Genomic DNA, 21,817 nt, shown 5'->3' with positions numbered 1-21,817 from the left:
GGAAAAATGACAACTAACATAAAAAGGAACTCTCATAAGGTTATCAGCAGATACTCTGCAGGCCAGAACAGAGTGGTATGATATAGTTAAAGTGATGAAAGGGAAGAAGCTACAACCAAGAATACTCTACAAGGGTAGAGGGTAGCAAGGGTCTCTTTCAGATTTGATGAAGAAATCAAAATCTTTACAGACAAGCAGAAGCTAAGAGAATTCAGAACCACCAGACCAACTTTGCAACAAATTTTAAAGGAACTTCTTTAGGTGGAAAAGAAAAGGCCACAACCAGAAACAAGAAAGTTATGAATGGAAAAGCTCACTGGTAAAGGCAAACATACAGTAAAGGTAGGAAATAATCTACACACAAATATGATATCAAAACCAGCAATTGTGAGAGGAGGAGAGCACAAATTCAGGATATTGGAAATGCATTTGAAACCAAAAGACAAGCAACTTAAAATGATCTTCTTTATCTATAGACTAGTATATCAAAACTTCATGGTAAAGACAAACCAAAATATCTACAATAGATACACACAAAAAAGAAAAAGGAATCTAAACACAACACTAAAGTTAGTCATCAAATCACAATAGAAGAGAACAAGAGAGGAAAGGAAGAAAAAATACCTACAGAAACAAATCCAAAAATAAGGTGACCATATGTGCATGGGTTTATCTCTGGGCTTTCTATCCTGTTCTATTGATCTAAATTTCTGTTTTTGTGCCAGTACCATACTGTCTTGATTACTGTAGCTTTGCAGTATAGTCTGAAGTCAGGGAGCCTGATTCCTCCAGCTCTGTTTTTCTTTCTCAAGATTTCTTTGGCTATTCGGAGTCTTTTGTGTCTCCATACAAATTGTGAAATTTTTTGTTCTAGTTCTGTGAAAAATGCCGTTGGTAGCTTGATAGGGATTGCACTGAATCTGTAGGTTGCTTTGGGTAGTAGAGTCATTTTCAAAATGTTGATTCTTCCAATCCAAGAACATGGTATATCTTTCCATCTGTTGGTATCATCTTTAATTTCTTTCATCAGTGTCTTATTGTTTTCTGCATACAGGTCTTTTGTCTCCTTAGGTAGGTTTATTCCTAGATATTTTATTCTTTTTGTTGCAGTGGTAAATAGGAGAGTTTCCTTAATTTCTCCTTCAGATTTTTCATCATTAGTGTATAGGAATGCAAGAGATTTCTGTGCATTAATTTTGTATCCTGCTACTTTACCAAATTCATTGATTAGTTCTAGTAGTTTTCTGGTAGCATCTTTAGGATTCTCTATATATAGTATCATGTGATCTGCAAACAGTGACAGTTTTACTTCTTCTTTTCTGATTTGGATTCCTTTTATTTCTTTGTCTTCTCTGATTGCTGTGGCTAAAACTTCCAAAACTAGGTTGAATAGTAGTGGTGAGAGTGGAAAACCCTGTCTTGTTCCTGATCTTAGAGGAAATAGTTTCAGTTTTTCACCATTGAGGATTATGTTGGTTGTGGCTTTGTCATATATGGCCTTTATTATGTTGAGGTAAGTTCCTTCTATGCCTACTTTCTGGAGAGTTTTTATAATAAATGGGTGTTGAATATTGTCAAAAGTTTTTCTGCATCTATTGAGATGATCATATGGTTTTTCTTCTTCAATTTGTTAATATGGTGTATCACACTGATCAATTTGCTCATAGACTCTGTCATACACAGTGAAGTAAGTCAGAAAGAGAAAAACAAATACCGTATGCTAACACATATATGGAATCTAAAAAAAAAGCTTCTGAAGAACCTAGGGGCAGGACAGGAATAAAGACGCAGACATAGAGAATGGACTTGAGGACACGGGGAGGGGGAAGGGTAAGCTGGGATGAAGTGAGAGAGTGGCATGGACTTATATATACTACCAAATGTAAAATAGATATCTAGTGGGAAGCAGCCGCATAGAACAGGGAGATCAGTTCGGTGCTTTTTGACCACCTAGAGGGGTGGGATAGGGAGGTGGAGAGGGAAACGCAAGAGGGAAGAGATATGGGGATATATGTATATGTATAGCCGATTCATTTTGTTATAAAGCAGAAACTAGCACACCATTGTAAAGCAATTATACTCCAATAAGCATGTTAAAAAATAAAGAAATAAAATAAAATATAAAAACAAACAAACAAATCCAAAACAATTAACAAAATGGCAATAAGAACATACATATTGATAATTACCTTAAACATAAATGGATTAAATGACCCAACCAAAAGACACAGACTGGCTGAATGGTTACAAAAAGAAGACCTGTATATAGGCTGTCTACCAGAGACCCACTTCAAATCTAGGAACACATACAGACTGAAAGTACAGGGATAGAAAAAGGTATTCCATGGAAATGGGAATCAAAGGGAAGCTGGAGTAACAATACCCAGATCAGACAAAATAGACTTTAAAATAAAGACCGCTACAAGAGACAAAGAAGGACATTACATAATGACCAAGGATCAACCCAAGAAGAAGATGAAACAATTGTGAATATATATACACCAAACATAGGAGCATCTCAATACATAAGGGAAATATTAACAGCCATAAAAGGAGAAATCAACAGTAATACAATAATAGTGGGGGATTTTAACACACCACTTTCACCAGCTGACAGATCATCCAGAGAGAAAATCAACAAGGAAACACAGGCCTTAAATGACACATTAGATCAGATGGACTTAATTGATGTTTATAGAGCATTCCATCCAAAACAACAGAATACATTCTTCTCAAGTGCACATGGAACATTCTCCAGGATTGATCACATGCTGAGCCACAAAACAAACCTCAGTAAATTTAAGAAAATTGAAATCATATCAAGCATCTTTGCTAACCACAATGCCATGAGATTAGAAATCAACTACAAGAAAAAAAAACTGTGAAAAACACAAACACATGGAGGCTAAACAATATGCTACTAAACAACAAATGGATCACTGAAGAAATCAAACAAATACCTAGAGACCAATGGAAATGATCTAAAACCTATGGGACACAGCAAAAGCAGTTCTAAGAGGGAAGTTTATAGCAATACACTTTTACCTCAGGAAAGAAGAAAAATCTCAAATAAACAACTTAACCTTGCACCTAAAGCAATTAGAGAAAGAAGAACAAACAAAACCCATAGTTTGTTGGAGGAAAGAAATCATAAAGATCAGAGTAGAAATAAATGAAATAGAGATGAAGAAAATAATAGAAAAGATCAATGAAACTAAAAGCTGATTCTTTGAAAAGATAAACAAAATTGATAAACCTTTAGCAGATACATCAAGACAAAAAGGGAGAGGGCTCAAAGCAATAAAATTAGAAATGAAAAGGAGAAGTTACAATGGACACCACAGAAATACAAAGGATCATAGGAGACTACTACTAGCCCTATATGCCAATAAAATGGACAACCTAGAAGAAATGGACAAATTCTTAGAAAGATACAATCTCCCAAGACTGAACCAGGAAGAAATAGAAAATATGAACAGACCAATCATAAGTACTGAAATTGAAACTGTGATTTAAAAACTCACAACAAACAGAAGTCCAGGACCAGATGGTATCAGAGGCTAATTCTATCAGACATTTAGAAAAGAGTTAACACCTATCCTTTTGAAACTATTCCAAATAATTGCAGAGGAAGGAATACTCCCAAACTCATTCTATGAGGCCACCATCACCCTGATACCAAAACCAGACATTTGTTCCTGTTTTTAAAAAAGACTTAGGAAACCAAGACTTTTCAATATTTGGATGCTGTAACTATATGTTTCCTCCTGATCTATAGACTTCTCAAGATCAAGTGCTTTCATCTTTTACATATCAAATTCCCAAGCAGCGCCTGGGTCCTTTCACCCCCTGGGTGTCCTGAACTCTGCCAGTCTCTAGCCCTGGATTAATATGAGCACTTTCTCAGCTGGATCTCCTAAATCTTACATCTTGCAAAGGTCTGGGATTAGCTTTCCTCTTTTTTTCTTCTCAATTCACCCCCTGGTGTCCTCATCCATTCTCTGATGTCAGCTATTTACTTCTGTGTGGATTAATCTTTAATATACATCTCTATGCAAACAGTTTGAACTAGTCTTTATTCGTTTTTTTTTTTTTTTGTCAAACCAGTGGTTTTGTTTAAACACACAAAAAATACAAACACACACACAACTTGATTATTTCTTTTATTCTTAGGTTGAAAATGTGGCAGATCCACTAACAAGGCGATCTAAATTTTAGTACTGGCTTTTTTTTTTCTTTCTAATTTTCTGCCTGTCTCTACACTAGCTGTTAATGCCCATGAACCTCAGTTTTCTTGTCTCTAAAATAAAAAGAGTTGAACTAAATAATTTCTTAAGCCATACACAGTTCTAAAATATTATGGTATTTTATATATTGCATGACTTTACCTCATTTAATTGGTCCAAAGAACTACCATCTCAACTTAAGGTATGAAATTTTGTTTATCATATATTTTTCTGACCCTTTTTCCTCTTAACATTGGATAGTTTTTTAATAAGAACATTTAAACATATAAAAAAGTAAATAGAATCATACAACAGACATTCAAGTATCATGTATGATGATTCATGGCACATGGTAGGTGATCAATACTCAGAATGAATGAATAATCTGGACCATAGAGAAGACACAGTCGCTTTAGAATAGCTGTTATTTTTCAAGAATGGGCAGCAGAGGGCGAGCTTGTACCTCGACAAAACTGACCCTTGCTTCAGATGAGTTACCTCGGTGTGTTAGCTCCCCTCAGTGTACAACTCAATAATTGTGCCATTACTTAACACATTTCCAACAACTGATCTATTTGCACCATGTTAACCATACTAAATGGGCACAACTACACATGTGTAAAAATTGTTCACAGACCTCAAAGTGAGTGGCATGTTAAATACCTATTTGGAAAACTTGAAATATTTAAGTCATCTATCTAGATCATTCTAAATCCTCCTTCATCCCCACTCAACTCTTCTTTGCAGGTGGTAGGGGTATTTCTAAACCATGCCAGTCAGGATAGCAAAGTGATGGGCTGAATTTATTATCCATGTTGCTGTCTATTTTGCTTCACTATTATTTTACACACACACACACACACACACACATTCCTTATCCCCAGAGGAAGTCACTGTTAACAGTTTTTTGCATCTTCCTGGAGTTGTATATACATGTGCAACCATGGGTATTAAGGTTTTTTTCCTAAAAACGCTATCACAAATGCACATGATCCTAATTTGAGTTTTTAATGAGTATCTTCTGATATCTGCACATGTAATTGTGCTTCATTCTTTCTAATGAGCATGTAGTCTCCCCTAATATAAATGTGTTAAGTAGTAGGGATCTTGACAAAGAGCAAAAGGGCTGACTATTTCTGTTCATGATTATTATTATTTTTTTTTTTTTTGCGGTACGCAGGCCTCTCACTGCTGTGGCCTCTCCCGCTACGGAGCAAAGGCTCCAGACGCGCAGGCTCAGCGGCCATGGCTCACGGGCCCAGCCGCTCTGCGGCATGTGGGATCTTCCCATACCGGGGCACGAACCCGCGTCCCCTGCATCGGCAGGCGGACTCTCAACCACTGCGCCACCAGGGAAGCCCTGTTCATGATTATTGAACACCATCTGGCCCAGCCAACATACTCAAACCTCTCCTGCCTCTCATGTATAGATGTGTGTTTTTAGTGGAAAACCATTTTTAAAAGCCTTGAATCTTAGCTCTCCTAGGTTTGTGCATCTGCATAGGCAGGTGAAGAATCCCCTGTCAACAACACACAACTATACGAAAACAAACCAGCTTTGCTGTGTGGTTGAACTCCACGGCCAAGTCACTGCCAATCACAAGGATTTTTCTTCCCCATAAATCCCTCCTGACTTGCATATGCCTTGCTGTGGAAATACAGACCTTCGAACTTCTCAATCTTTTTGTAAACCAAAAAAAATGGAAAATATCAGTTTAGATTTAGAAACAAAAAGTTGACATGAGCTCTCACATTGTATTTGCACAGTTGCATAGTTATCCCACTTTAAAACTAAAATCTATATATTATCCCATTCAACTTCTTTTCCATTGGTCCTTCTATGATACACAAACATCAATTGTTACTAACAGAAATTTGATTTACCATAGTATACACATGAAGTTATTTTATATATACTTTTACAAATTCATTTTGATGATACCCAAATTCATACAGTGTACTATGTTTTTTTCTATGATTATTATTATGGATGCCCATAATTTGAAAATTAGAGTCATCTGGTCCAAGCTTGCATGATATATTAACACAGCCTTGTTATGCAAAATGTGATTTGCAGACCAGCAGCAGCATCACTTGGGATCTTTGTCAAGGGCGGATCCATGGGCCCCCTCCAGACACATTGAATCAGAATCTCAGGGAGTTAGAACCGGCAATGTGATTGAACAAAAAGTCTCCAGGTGATTTCTACTATATCAAAGTTTGAGACCCACTGATCTAAAACCTGGATTAACAGACAGATGAGATGGTAAATGTATGGACACATGTTTAAAAGTTGTCTTTTTAGAGATTTATGCCACATTAAATGCTACCTAATACTAAATCAAACTCTTCTGTGAAGCGGTAAGCAAACTGCTGTGGGCAGTAATCAAGCAGGAACTAGATGTCCATCCATCAAGAAAATGAATTGCAAGAGAGATAACTCTGGCAAAGCTTTTCCAAATATAAGGTTCTATGAGTCTAGAAAAATGATGATGATGATGATGATAGTAGCTAATGCTTACTGGGTGTTTATCTTACAATAAGCACTGACCTAAGTATTTTCTATGCATGAATTCATTTAATCTGGAAAGAGACCCCTCTGCAAGAGGACTGTATCAATAGTCTGATTTTGTGCAAGGAAAATGACACATGAGAAAATTATATGGTTGATGTATGCATATGTGAAAAAGACAACTATATGGGCAACAAGCTTTTGCAAATAAACACAATATTGCCTCTAATTCAGTAGTCAGTGTTTCTATTTTTTATTTTTATTTTTTGGTCACATGTGGCTTGTGGGACCTTAGTTCCATGACCAGGGATTGGACCCGGGCCCTGGCAATGGAAGCATGGCATCCTAACCACTGGACCGCCAGGGAATTCCCCAGTAGTCAGTGTTTCTAAACCAGTGGACTTAATCCCCTGAAATTGCATGAAAAATGCATTTATGTGTCCAATTCTGGAGAAAGGGGACAATTACTTTCCTCAGATTCTCAAGTGTCAAGATGACAAAAAAATTCTAAAGTTTACCTGGAAACAGATATATTTCACAAGTTCAAGGTGTTTGGCATACAGCCTCAAATACTCCAGGAGCTGTGAGTTGTGAATGTAATTTGGAAAATGACCAGGCATGGGGAAGACACTGAAGCAGGTCACTTCCTTGGAAATGTTGATGTTCACAGATCTATAATGCTGGGCTTTCCTTCTTCTGACTTCTCCTTCTTTTTTAGAAAGCAAAGGAAAACATTCCTAACGAGTTCCTGCTGAATAACGCAGAAGAGAAAGATTGTGTTTTAAGAGGCATGTGCGAGTCTGCACTTCTGCTAGTCTTCTCCAGTACCTGCAAGGCAGAGAGCATCCACAGGACTCCACGGAGATGTTCTATAAGACAATGACATTTGTTGCATGCTTTCTCAACTTGAATCTCATTCATCCTCCTCCAACACATCTCTATCAGCTGATGACAGATGAGTGTTATCACTCCCCCGGGACTCAGCGCATTACTCCCTCACCCCTAGGGCCAATGGTGTAGCTCAGCACAGTCCTAGATCCTCCAACCCTTGGACCTGGCTGATATTATCTGGTGGGACCTTGGTCTGCAGAAACTGCCCATGTTGTGGCTATTTCTGAATATGTATCTAGATAAATTCTCACAACAATCTTATACTTGTTCAATGCTTAGTTGTCATCTTCCTAGCACTTAATAAACTTATTTTTTTTCCAATTTGAAAGTATGTAAGGCAAGTATTACTACAAGCCCATTTTCCTGAAGAGAAAAACTGTGACTCGTTGAAGGGAAGTCGTTTGTTTAAAGTCTGCAAGTAGCAAACAGTAAAGCAAGACCAAGGACACAGGCTGACTGACTTCTGGCCAGATGCTTTTCCCCAGCACTTCCTGGGACCTGCCCACCAGAGTTTGCAACGCCCATCCATCTACACTTCCTTCTGGGGAATCCCTGCCCGGACCACCAACTGTCCTAAACAGTTGTGCTCTGGACAGTGTGTTTTTTCCCAGCCCTGGTATCAGCCTTCTAGACGGGGAGTGAGCTCCTAATCCTTCAAGGTTTGGCATTGAGGGAGAGTGGTCACAGAGATATAACATATGGAGAGCTACAATGCTGCAGAGGAGGCTAGGGCAGCCTTTCTGGGCCATGGGTAAGGTAAACTGAGGACATCACTCAGCAGGGAAAGAGGAGAAGACGAGAGAAGCAGAAGAGTAATGGCCCAGCTCTTAAAGGAGGAGATAGGTCCTTGGCTTCTCCAAACACCTGTGGTTCTCTGTATCTTGAAATAATCCCAATATCTCTAGCTAGCTAGACTCTGTGCCATGATTTATGGCCAATCTGAGTCCCAATGAGGTCAGAGTACTGAGCCCTTCCTACAAACGGTGCTGACTAGACAACTCAGATGCCACTACATATGGCAGCTTTACCAAAACAGAAGCAGGAAATAAAACTAGCCTGAAACAGTGGGTCCTTTCTTCATCATGTACCTCTTGGGATATTTCTTTAAATTATTACTTAGTTCCCCAAGTTTTTAGCAAGAAGTTTATGAAAAGTTCCAATCAGTTGTTCATCCCCATGGCTCACTTTATTTATTTCTGCAATAAAATATTAATATGTTAAATTGTGATTTATATACATATCTGTCTCCACCCTAGACTGTGACTTCCAGGACAGAAGAGACTAGTTTACTTGTCTTTAAACATACTGTGCTTCATGCCTCACCTTGCTTGCCACAGGGAGCCAATAAGTATGCAAAGAATGAATGAGCACAGTACCAAAGACAGCTAGCTTTACCTCAGTAAATGAGGCCAACGTGTACTCTTAAAGCAAGAGCAAATAATGTGAAAAACTTATTATTGACCTAAAGTCCGATTCCATCCCCCCACCTCCATTAAAAGAATATGTTAACAGTATACAGCCTGTCTTCTTTGAGTTGAATTCCAAGGCAGAATTTTTGAACCCTATTGTAAAATGTCCATGTTTTTTCATAGAACACCACTGCTGACTGGGTTATAGCCATGCCGCCTGAAGCTTTCCCAGCACTGGCCTCAGATGGTCTGCCCTCTGAATCACGAGCATTAGCCTGCTACCACAACTGATTTTGCTTTCTGATTGCTTTCTGTAAATGTAACCAGCTTTCCAGAAAATGGCTGCGGGGGTTTCTCCCCTAAGGGCCAGAGGAGTTGTGGAAGTGATCACTTACCTATAGGAAATCGTAATTTTTTGATCAGAATATCATGTGCACCAGGCTGTTGGAATTAGCCTGTCAGACCCAACTGTTAAGTTTTAAGGAATTTTGCAAACCTACTGTTAAACACAGTTATTGTGATGCTCCAGGGACAAAGAACAACATAAACTCAAAGAGCCAACATTGCCAGAACAAAGAGTTACAGGACTCCTATCACTCTGTCACCTTGAGACCATTACAATGTCCCAGAGCCTTCCCAAGCAGCATGCCCTGTCCCTTTCCCATCCCAAATAAGGAAAGGTATTTGTCCCGTTCTTCTCACGCTCTGCACACTGAAAGTATACGTACTCTGCCCAATCAGCAGATGATTTGCAGGTGCCTTTGTTCCCTGGCTATAAAAACAGACCAGTAACCCTTGCTCCGGGTTGACGCTCCCTGATTATCAGGAAGTCGGCCTGCTGCTCTGGCAGCAACCCTTCCCTTTAATAAATTCTATCTTCTTTACGTTCTGCTTGGTGTCTGGAAGTTCTTTTCCAACCCATGTTCAGACCACAACAGTTATTAGTAAAAGTTATGTAAACTTACAACTAAATGGATATTGTTAAAAAAAAGGCAGTAAAAATTCAACCCCCATCACTTCCTGTTTTGCTACATTTTACTATTATCCATACTAGTGAGGTTTTTTTTTTTATATCCATTGTATTTGTACCATACTACATAATGATGTACTACTATGCATCTCTTTCCCAACTCCACATTCAATGATACCATTTGGTAGCTTGAAATTGGCCTTCGTGGTAGTATTTACACTTTAGAAATGAGTGAATGCTACAAATCAGGGCTGTCCCCCGCCCTGCCCCCAGAACGTGTTGTTATTCATTGCCAGCACACCACTGATGTGCACTGTAATAAACACTTATTGATTTACTTGGCTCACAAAGAGAATGAAACATTCAAACGAAGACAGTGTCTTAGAATGCACACGGAGGATGCCATAAACATCTGCTCAACAATCTCTAACGCCTGAGAAAGAGAAAGTCCCATAAAATTGTTGGAACTGGAGCTCCACGGCTTTATTTCTTGAAAACCACCATGTGTAGACTCTCATTCTCCCCGGGAAGCACTTCTTGGGAACCAAACACTAGAAAGAGATTACGTCTCAACTGTATTTTAGTATTCTGGCTTCAAACCCGTAATGAAAAAGGCAGAAAAAGTACATTAAAAGCCTCGTATTGATCCATCAGGCTTTTTATGATCACAGACACAGAAATGGAGGGTAAAGCAGAGGCTATTATCTGACTGTGATAACAGCAGGACAAATAAACAGGAAAACATTAAAAGAAAAAGTGTAGGTATGTGCTTAGGTAAGCAGATTGTAGAGAAGTCACCAACCTTGGTACTTTATATTCATCAAGGCAATAAAAGGGTCAGTGATTTCAACCAGCGGTAGACAAAGGTGCAGCCTTTCAAACCAGATACCACACATCCCAGTACAATTGCTAAAATTCAGGTCTCTTGGAACAGTTTGCATGTTTTGAATTCAAATTAAACCAAGAAATTATTTCTAGAGATTTATGAGGTAGTAAAAATCATTTTTCACCCAAGGTTAGGTCACAGTCCAATGAATGTATCAAGCCACAGATTTTTTTTTTTCCTGCCTAGGAGACAATATTGTGAGGATGCCTGTAATAGAAGACAGTAAATGCTTGCTTTGAAACAAAACACAAGTTACAATAATGAAAATAAATATTCATTCAGGTGCTATATTAAGTCTAATCATAGTCATTAGGTCAAACAGGAACATATCTTGGCAGTAATTCTTTCCTCTGCTCACAATTTTCTCAGCTTTGGTGCTTTTATGGATTTTGGAAATCAGGACACTCACTTCTGCTCTATGACGCTCAAAAAAAGCAAACAGTTTTATGTATTTCTTTGCATATAGCAAGTATTGTTTTCGTGAATCAGTTTGCTCAATTTTTGCTCAAGCAATTTTCCTGTGAGTTATTGTTGAAGTTGCTCACAAAACATTCACAAATAACCTCACTAATTTGGGTTAAAAAATTAATTTGTTAAGAGAAAAACTGTGGCAAAAGAGACAAATTTTCTTAAGTTCAAAAGCAAGTGTGTTTATCACCTTGTTCTTCTCTGTTTTCAACTCCTTTTAGGGGAGGCCTGGGGGAAAATTTTTTGCGTGGGTTGGGGGATCACTTCTGAATCTGCTTGTTCAATGAAACCAAGAAAGATATTTTCTATTTGCCCTTGTTGATATCATTTCTGTCTGCATTTCTGAAAAAAGAGAGTGATCACTTTCTTTATCTCTACTTTGGAAAGATATTTGCACAGAAATTTGTCTTATCCAGTGAGCCCCAGTCTTACTGTGAAGCTTCTATACTACATAGATTTCCACTGATGAATCATTTCTAGAAAAATTAAAATATTTCCCTTAGTAAACACATCTAGTCACAGTCCCTTTGCAACATGTTAAATCAGTCTTTGATTCATGTTTATTCATAGTTATAACATTTGTGAAGGAAAGAAAATACAAGGCACACACATATTCACATCTTACATACACCTTAGTGAGGCAATTTGATAGCCTTCTAACTGGTCACCTGCTTCCTATCTCTCTGCATATAGAGGCCAGGATTATCTCTGGAAGATTACAGTCCTCCCTCAGTGTCTGGGGGGAGGGAGAGGTGGTGGGTTGGTTCCGGGATCCCCCACGGATACCAAAATCCATAGATGCTCAATGCCCTTAATAAAATGATGTAATATTTGCATATAACTTAGGCACATCCTCCCATATACTTTAAATAATCTCTAGATTACCTATAATACCTAACACAATGTAAATGCCATGTAAAAAGTTGTAAATAGACTGTAAATGCTATGTAAACAGTTGTGGCAAATTCAAGTTTTGATTTTGGGAACTTTACAGAATTTTTTCCCCCAAATATTTTCCATCACCCTCGGTTGAATCTGCAGACGTGGAACCCGCAAATACAAAAGGCCAACTACTCACGTCAGCCCCCGGCTCATAAGCCTTTGATGAATTACTGTGGGCTACAGATAAAGCTGAAAATGTTCAATATGGCACTCAAGACTCTCCAAGATTTGATTCCGACTTTCTGGCTTCCCTTTCCCCACAATTACTCACAGGTGAATTATAGCACTTCCTATGAATCAGGGACTGTGGTAAGCCCTTCAAATTCATTACAACATTTATATCTCATGAGAACCCTATGAAGTAGATTCTGTTATTATCAACATTTTACAGAAAAGTAAACTGAGGCTCAAAAAGGTTAAATAAATTTTGGGGTCACCTATGAGGTCGGTGATAGAGCCTGGTGGAGGCCTTCTCACTGCGCTGCTCAGGCTGTAAGCACGACTGCCCACTGTGTTCCAGGGACTTGCTGACGCCAGTCTGCCCTTGCGCAAGCGACCTCTTTGGTTTGGAGTGCCATTTCTCCCAAAACCTCTGCCCGTCCTTCAGGATCCAGTTCAAATGCTACTGTGTCCCAGAAGTCTTCCTTAATCCCTACTTCCCTCACCTCCCTTTAGGATTTCCCTCCCTCCTCTCCTCTTAGTGCATCTTAAGGCATTTCCCTCCTTTGCTCAAGAAACGTCTGTCACTTCTACAATGCCTTGAGGGCAGAGCCTGTCTCCTCTTCGTGTATATTCCCCAAAAGCCTTCCACGAAAGCTTGTGATTAGTTTGTGCCCAGTAGATTTTGTTGAGCTTAATTGAACATGGCCACTTCCGGAATAACCCTTCCTGACTGCATACGGTTACATTGAACGAACAGCAGGGGGCAGCAAATCCAGCCCCCCCCCCCCCCCCCACCACCAAAAAAAGAAAAAAAAATCTGAGGCACAAGATGAAGACCTAGAGGATAAACCTGCTGGTGTTGGAAGGCAGTGTGGTTTAATGAAGATCTTTCAGTTGGACTCTATGGGCTCCGATCCCGGCTCGTCCTCTTCTTAGCTGAGTGGTCTCGCATGCTTCCTTTAATCTCTTAGCCTCAGTAAGGTCATTTATAAAATGTGGATGCTGAATAATGCCCTGTGGGGGCATTCTAAGAGCTATGAATTATCGTACACATGATCACAGTTTAGAGAAATTACAGCCATTATCATTACATACTCAGTCTCTTGTGACATGTTTTTACTACCGTATGTCTCTTATTTTCTCCTCCAACTTGCTCCCCACCAACACCATCTTCTCTACCTCGTCAAATAGCACCATCACCCCCGCCAAGTGCTTCACAAAAAACTAGAAGCCTTCCATGATTCCTTTCATTCTTTCATTCCCCCATGACCAATACAATAGCAGATTATATTGACGCTGCCTCTCAAAAGTATCTAACATCTGCTCTCTCTCTTTTATGCTGCCATCACCCTAGTCCAAAGCACAATTTCTCTTGTCTGGGTTTCTAAAATGACCTCCAAACAGGTCTTCCCGTTTCCACTTTGGCCCCTTCAATCCATTCTTCACACAGCATCTAGTGACCTTTTTAAAATGTAAGTCTAATCACACTACTCCTGGCTTGAAACCATCATGGTTCCCCACCATCCTCAGAATAAAATCCAGCCCCTACATGATCAAGTCCTTGCTCCCATTTCTGACCCTTGATACCACTCTTCCCACCTTTCTTTCCAGCCCACTTGCTTTCTCACTGTTTGTCAAACATGTTGGGTTTGGGCCCAATTCTAAGAGCCCTAGGTTTCCTACTTCCCTTAAACACACTTTTACATGAACTATTTCCAGTGCCTAGAATGCTTTGCCTTCTAGATTTTACAGAGGTATCTCCTAGTCATTCAGCCTTCAACTTAAATGTCACTGTCATATTTTATATATATAATTTGTGTATATACACATACAATGTTTCTGTTTGCTTGCCAGCTAAAATTTAAGTTTCATGAGAGCAGAAACCTTATTTTTCTTGTTGAAAACTGTATCCTAACACGGTTAAACTATTACTTGAGAAGAAGCAGATAAACATATATTGAATAATTGAATATTAATAAATTTGAATAATAAATAATGAATCTGAATAATAGGAATCTACATTAGCATAGAACAACTACAACATAGTCATATTCATACATTCAACCAACATTGATTAAGTGCCTGCCATGGAATCAAAAGTGAGGCACAATGTCACCCCACAGGGAGCTTAGCTGCCTGATATTATATTTTTATTATAGTAATTAGGACTTTTTTATAATAAGAAAAAATGTATTCTTCATGTTATTCTCTTATTTCTTCATCTCTCCAGTCCTTATTGCCCACATGACCTAGTGGGAGGGTAGATAGTTTAACAGGATAAAGCAGCTTTTAGACTTTGACAGGCCTGGGTTCAAATCCAATCTTCCCCCAACCAGTTGTATGTATATAAGCAACAGGTTATATATAACCTATATTTGGGTCTCCCTTCTTCATCTATAAGAAAAGGAAGATGACAATACCTCTCTGGCAGGGTTCCTTTGATGTTTAAATGAGTTAACACCTGTGAAGCCCTTTCCCTAACTTTTTATTTAGCTGATCATCAAGATACCAGGCATCTGATCCCGTGATTTCCTCCAGATATAAACCATGGTTGAAATACATCTATATCTTCTCAAAAATCCTGTTTTGGGGTGGCATAATGGCATAACAGTTAAAAGTGTACGGCCCCAGGGCTGGACCACCTCTGTTGGATTACCAGATAGGTAAATAGGGACAAGTTATTCAATTTCTCTAGGCCGCAATTTCCCTTCAGTAAAGGATGAGAATAGCAGTACCCACCTCACAAGATTGCTATGAGCATTAAATGAGCTATTACAAGTGAAGCATTTAGAAGAGTGTTAAGCACACATCAAGCATTCAGTGAAGGTTAGCTACTGTCCTGGTTATTCACTGCTGTGTTAGCAAACCACCCACACTTAATGACATAAAGCAACGACCATTTTATTATGCTTCTGAACTCTGTGGATCAGGGACTTGGAAAATGCATTGTGTGGACAGCTTACCTCTGCTCTACAAAGTCTGAAACCTCAGCTGGGAAGTGAGGGGGTGACTCTATAGCTGGAGGCTGGAATCATCTGAAGGCTTCTACACTCACAGGCTTGGCAGTTGATGTTGGCTGTTGGCTGGGAACTCAGCAGAGGCTGTTGGTCCAAACACCCATACAGGGCCTCTCCGTGTGGGTACTTGGTTTCTCTCGCATGGTGGCTGGCTTTCATGACTCAGTATGCCAAAAGGCAGGAATTGGAAGTTGAGAGTTTCCAAAGATCTTGGCCCAGAAATTAGCACAGCATCACTTCCTCTGTCTTCTCCTGGTCAAAGCAGTCACAAGTTCTTCCCAAATTCAAAAGCAAGGGACACAGACATCACAACCTAATGGGAGGATGTCAATTTCATGGTGTAATAAGAGCATGTGGGGTGGAGTATATGGTGGTGGCCATCTTCGGAAAATACAATCTACCACAGCTATCATTATTAATGTTATGGCCTAATACTCATAAAAAAGATTTTAGCCCTGAGGGATGCCCTCTCCAGAAATTGGGATAAGAGAAATGAATAGGGAGAATGGGAGGGTAAGCCCTAGCCATCCATGGACCATCACAACTTAGAAATTTTTGTCCAGTGCCCTTACTGAGCAGATGACAAAACATGGCTAAAAGAGGGGAAGCGACCTGCTCCAAATCATACAGTTGCAGAAGCCAACTAGGATGTTTCTATTTCCAGTAAAGCACACACTTGGAAGAGTAACAAAAATTAGTTGGAAGGGGAAGAAATAGGAAGATGGTGAAGAGGGGCAGAAAGAACTAGAGAAGGTCATAGAAAGGCAAAGGGTAGGAAAAACAAGGAGAGAGTTGACAACAACATTCTTTTTTTGAGACCCCAGTCATTCTTTGGATGCATTCCACACTTGATTTTGAACTATGATGCTTCTGGGAAACCTTAAGCCCTGGAATAACATTGGCAAAACCCTTTGGGTCTTTGGAATGACGTCCGTTCCTTCCTAACCTTGGGGATAGACTCCAGGATGGAGAAGTTAATGGCGAGTGGACATTTACCAAGTAGTGCCTGCAGCAGATGCCTCTTTTTTCCTGTTATTCCCTGTTATCTTCTTTTCCTCATTGCCAGGACCAAACTTCCAAGTCTATGCCATCACACTCCTCTAAATCTAGCCCCTACCTCACCCCTTGAAGTGGATTTCTCCTCATGCCTCCAGTGTCGCTCTGCTCACCTAGTGTGCATTTGATTTGGGGTCCTGTTCATTCTGGTGTTTGGTCTCAGATTAGGGTTCTAAGCCCTCAGGGACAGAGAGTTCATTTTGAAGTTTGGTGCTTGCAGAGTCCCCGTGTGTGAAGGCAATATCTATGGTGGAATCTCCAGACTGGTCCTTCAGTAGCCTGGCTCCTCTGCCTTCATGCTGCTCTGTTCCATCACGGAGAACAAACCTGCTCTAAAAGGAGCCCAGAGAAGTTCACTTGTCTTTTAAACTCACTTCAGCATGAAGACACCAGCCTTTCTACTGGAAGGCCTCCTTTATTGCCGGCTTAAATGTCAAATTAAATTACTGGGAGTAATCTTATTTCTCCTTTTTATATACTCAATGGTGCTTGAAACTAATAGCTATAAGAGCTAATGTAATAGACATTCTTATAACTAACTGAGCAGATCTCCCCTCTTTCTTTTCCAAAATAATTGTTCGAATTTTTTACTTTTGTTAGTTCATCAAGCATTCACCAGGTATTTATGACATGCCAGGTTCATTGGGAATACAAATGTGATTAAAGTACAACCGCTGCTCAACTAGAGTTTACAGTCTAGCGAAGGAATTAGAAGCTTAGAGTCCATGGACTGGGCTCAGGGAGTTTGTGAACACCCAAAATTACATACAAAGCTTTGGAAAGCATGTGCATTTTTCAGAGTGCAGGGTGAATACTTTTAGCTGATTCTAATCAGGGGCCATTGCACAAAAGATGAAAACTCACTGAGATATAGGTATAGTCACAAGCAAGCGTCACATTCATGATCACAGACAAAGGAAGGGGGGTAGGGTTTACTGTGTGTAGTCTCAAGAGAGAATAGGTCAGTGTCTAGTCCAGGAGAGACTGTGCAGGGGAAATGATGGTCCACCACCAGCTGGTAGGTGTCTGATATTGAAAAGACCTACCTGACCACTGGGCTGGAGAAGGAGGCCGGTTGCTGACAGAGGTACAACTTTGAAAACGCTGCCTCAAGGAAGGCCCTCTCATTGCTACTTAATCCACTTTGGTAACTTTCATCATATTTCAAAAGCTTTGTCATTTTCATGATTATTCTCAGAACACATTTCAACTTCTCCGTGTGCCTCTTCATTCATTAGTCTAGGACCAAACTGGTGAGTTACATAACAAAAGCATGGTACCGAAGGACACTTTCTTCTTGGCCTTAGTCTGGCACAGTTTGGCCAAAAAGACCTTAAATTAATTTTACAAAGGATTTACATAGCACTGCGCATTCATTTTAAGATCATTGTGCCCCAAAAATGTTATTACCATCTTTCAAAGTTTGTCGTCCTTTGGAGTTTTTCCACTGCTGGTATATGTATAATATACCAGATATATAATAAATATGTATAAATGATATATACATATATATTATCATCCATACAAGCCTTCTATTATTAGAAACGGAAAATAGAAAGAAAGAAGAAAATTTGGAAAGAAGCAAAGGGTGCGAATTGAGGGCCCCCAGTAATCAATCTTGTGACATGAATTGTGTCTCACTGACACTTTAGAGAATTCTATTATCGTGAGAGGACAATTCATAGTTTTTACAAGCCAATAAGATCATAACAAAGCACTATAATGGACCAGGTTAGATTAAATTATTCTGCTTTTATCCAAAGGCAGCCAAAATACTCATCAAGTAAACAGGCAAAGTGTGACATCTAGAAAAAGAAACAGATTACAGTGAGTTCCTTTGCATGAAGATATTGGGTGTTTCAGAAGGATAACATTAAAGAAAGCATCTGACCAAACATACCATACTGTCAGTAAGACAGCAGAATCTAAAAATAATTTTAGCTCTTACTTCTTAAGCGTCCAGTTTTAATGGTTTCATAACCTTTGTCACACACTCAGACACTAACTTTATTAGAATGTATTTAAGTCACCAAGCATTTACTGAATACCTATTATTAGCAAGGTGCTGTGCTAAGCTTTGCAGAGGATACAGCTATGAAGAAGAAATGGTCCTTCCCTTAGGGAAGTTATAGAGTTGTGAGACATACATATGTATACAAGCAACTGTAAGTCAAGGCTGAAACTATCAAATGTATAATAGTAAGAAACTCAAAATGCAAGGGAAGCTGAAATGAAGGAGAGAGTAGGTGGACTTGCAAAGCATGAGAAGGGTCTCACAAAGGAGGTAGAATCTGAACTGGGCTAGGAAGGTGTAAGATGTCATCAAGCAAATAAGGGGGTAAGGTCACTTTAGTTCCAGCATGTAGCAAGAGGCAGAGAGAAGGAAATTATAAAACATGTGCTGGGAACACCAAAGGAACAGTTTGGTTAGAACAAGTATCCTGAGGGGGAGTAGAAAGCAATACATCTAGAAAATTATCTTAAAGCAAGTAATTTGAGAGTTTTAAACACAAAACAAGGAATTTAAACTTTTCCATAGATATAGCCTATGATTTGGGGTCGGGGAGGGGAGTTTTTGAACAAAAGTAATAGCATGAAAGTTTAGAGAGACCACTTAGGAAGTTATTACAATAGACCAGGCAAGTGGAAATTAGGCCCTGGACAAAGAAAAATGCATGAGACTGGACTGAGAATATTGATGAAAGAAAGAGACATTGGCAAGATAGTAACCTCCAAAGAAAGCTAATTAGAATTACCCTCAAAGACCTTCTGGCATGAATCCCAATATACAGAGTAGGAAAAACTAGGCAATATAGACGATCCTCCAAATCAGGAGCTCAGCAAGTATAGATTCTCTGAACCAGAGAAGTCCAGTGGCATGGCATTTAATCATGGAAGTCAGTTTAATGGGCAAGAAGCGTCCCACAAAAGCTTATCTGAAGTTGGGAAGAATAAGGCTAATCAGGTATATTATCCAGTGATTATATTTGCTTAATCTACTCTTCATGGAAAACAATTGCATCTAAACATGTTACCTGATTGGAGAGCATTTTAAGTAAACCCACTTGCAAAATTTGCTTCTTGCTTGAACATTGCTTGAACACTTGTGAGTGCAAGAGATTGCTATAATGGAGGTCAAAAACCCAAGTTCAAATCTTGCCTGTCACCAACTAAGTTAGTAATCCTGAACAGCTGCTTAAACTCAATAATTGTTACTTTCTTCATCTGTAATATGTTGACAATAATACCTACCTCATTTGATTATGACAATTAGAGGAGACAATGCAGGTAGAAATACCTGGAACAAAGAAGTGCAGTAATACTGGTTTTCTGCTTTTTTGTTTGTTTTCCTTTCAATGCACTTGCACTGGAGTGCGTGAGCCAATCCATCCAAGTCTATGCTTGGGCATTGTATAGTTTTGTTGTGTTCTGAGATAGTGGCCACGTGACAAGCTTTCCAAGTAAGGGATTCTCACTACTGCCCCATTTAAGTGGGCAAGTTAGAATCTTACTTAGAATGTATTTGGCCCACCATTTTATCCCCTTCTCACTTGTTTATTCTCAGTGTCAGAACTTTTTAATGCCAGTGTGTCCAGCTCTGCATCCTGAGACCGTCAGGATGGAGAGGCCAGGGCAGCCTGGTGAGCAAGCTCCTCTGAGCAGGGTTGTAGTGAGGATATAGCAACTACGAATCATCAGAGGAAAGTATTTCAAGCAGGATGAGAGACATCCAGGCCAGGAGGGGCAGGATACTTCTCACTTGGAAAGGCTGACCTGCTTCTAATAAAGGGAGAGACAGATGAGAAGAGAAGGGGATGACTGGCAAGTCTTCACTGGGGAAGGAAAACAGACAGCAAGGTTGAACATCTAAGTCTACTTTTTTTTATCCTCCTGAAAACAAATTCAGAACTAGAGAATTAAGATGCCTGTTCATGTGTCTTCCTGTCTGTGGCTGCCCAGTTAGGCTGCTGCTTTGGAGTTATGCTAGGTCCAGTCAACCACTCTTCCAGATCAGGTAACTGACAGAAAGGTATCATACCTGAAAGTAGGTTTACTTGGATAATCCCCATAAATGTTATGATAAAACTCTAATTGCAGTATGCATAACTCAGAAGATCATTATAAAGAAAACAACAAAATTCATAAATAGTTCTGATTTTAGGGAGAGGTATAAATATGAGACACAGACAAACTCTCCATCACCTCTAAAAGAGGCAGCGTAACAGGGAGATCAGCTCCGTGCTTTGTGTCCACCTAGAGGGGTGGGAGAGAGAGGGTGGGAGGGAGATGCAAAAGGGAGGGGATATGAGGATATATGTATACGAATAGCTGATTCACTTTGTTGTACAGCAGAAACTAACACAACATTGTAAAGCAACTATAATCCAATAAAGATGTTAAAAATAAATAAAATAAAATAAAAGAGGCAGCATAGCATGGAGGTTAAAAGTGAATGTTCTACAACTAGCCTACTTGGGTTCAAATCCCAGCTCCACCACTTACTAGCTATGTGACCTCTGGTGTTGTTTAATCTTTCTGTGCCTTGGTTTCCTCATCTGTAAAACAGATGTGATAATAATACTACATATATATAATATGATTTGTTGTGGCAAATAAAAATTAACATACATAACGCACTCAGTGAATGGAATCCAATGTTGAGGCAGGATCAAGAAGCATGTGTATTGATGATCCTCAAACTTTATTTTAGTACAATCCCTTGCTACTGCACCAAATTTTAACCAGAGCTTCAAAAATGTAGCTGACTCTTCTGTCTCTGGAGACAGCTGTTGAGCAAAAAAGAGGAAAAGCAAGACTTGGAGAGGGGAGATAAGATAGTAATTGACCTCTGGAAAATCCCAGATGGCCTTGCCACCCTCCCTGGAGTTCTGTGGATGACACCTACTGTCATATATGATAAGAAGGGCAAGAGCATGGTTAAAGAATAGACCCCAAGCCCCTTGCTTCACACTGTCTGCAGGGGCAACACCATGGACATCGATGAAAGAATAACTGAGCAGCAGCCTTAGAGGAACGAGTGCCAATCCCAGTTTGTTCACTATCTATAAACACTAAATTAAAAAACAAAATGGTGTCTTCCAGGGCTTCCCTGGTGGCGCAGTGGTTAAGAATCTGCCTGCCAATGCAAAGGGACACACGTTCAAGCCCTGGTCTGGGAAGATCCCACATGCCGTGGAGCAATTAAGCTCTCGTGCCACAACTACTGAGCCTGAGCTCTAGAGCCCACATGCCACAACTACTGAAGCCTGCTCGCCTA

The 21,817-nt window shown here is 39.6% G+C and overlaps 1 long non-coding RNA gene across 2 annotated transcripts in view; it reads right to left on the bottom strand.

The window, feature by feature from the left end:
• Positions 1-21,817, bottom strand: part of LOC137211654 (uncharacterized) — a 72,795-nt gene that overhangs the window by 8,879 nt on the left and 42,099 nt on the right. The window contains exon 1 of one of the 2 annotated variants that reach the window (XR_010937174.1): positions 7,257-7,481. The exons of the other annotated variant lie outside the window; for it this stretch is intronic. This is a non-coding gene — a long non-coding RNA (uncharacterized lncRNA). Of the gene's footprint in view, positions 1-7,256; positions 7,482-21,817 lie in introns of those variants that run through there. 2 annotated transcript variants of the gene reach the window in all.

Source organism: Pseudorca crassidens, chromosome 2 (genome assembly GCF_039906515.1).
Source record: "Pseudorca crassidens isolate mPseCra1 chromosome 2, mPseCra1.hap1, whole genome shotgun sequence".
In the NCBI taxonomy this organism is placed as follows: domain Eukaryota; kingdom Metazoa; phylum Chordata; class Mammalia; order Artiodactyla; family Delphinidae; genus Pseudorca; species Pseudorca crassidens.
The sequence above is the reverse complement of the archived record's forward strand: the minus strand, read 5'-3'. Positions and strand labels throughout refer to the sequence as shown.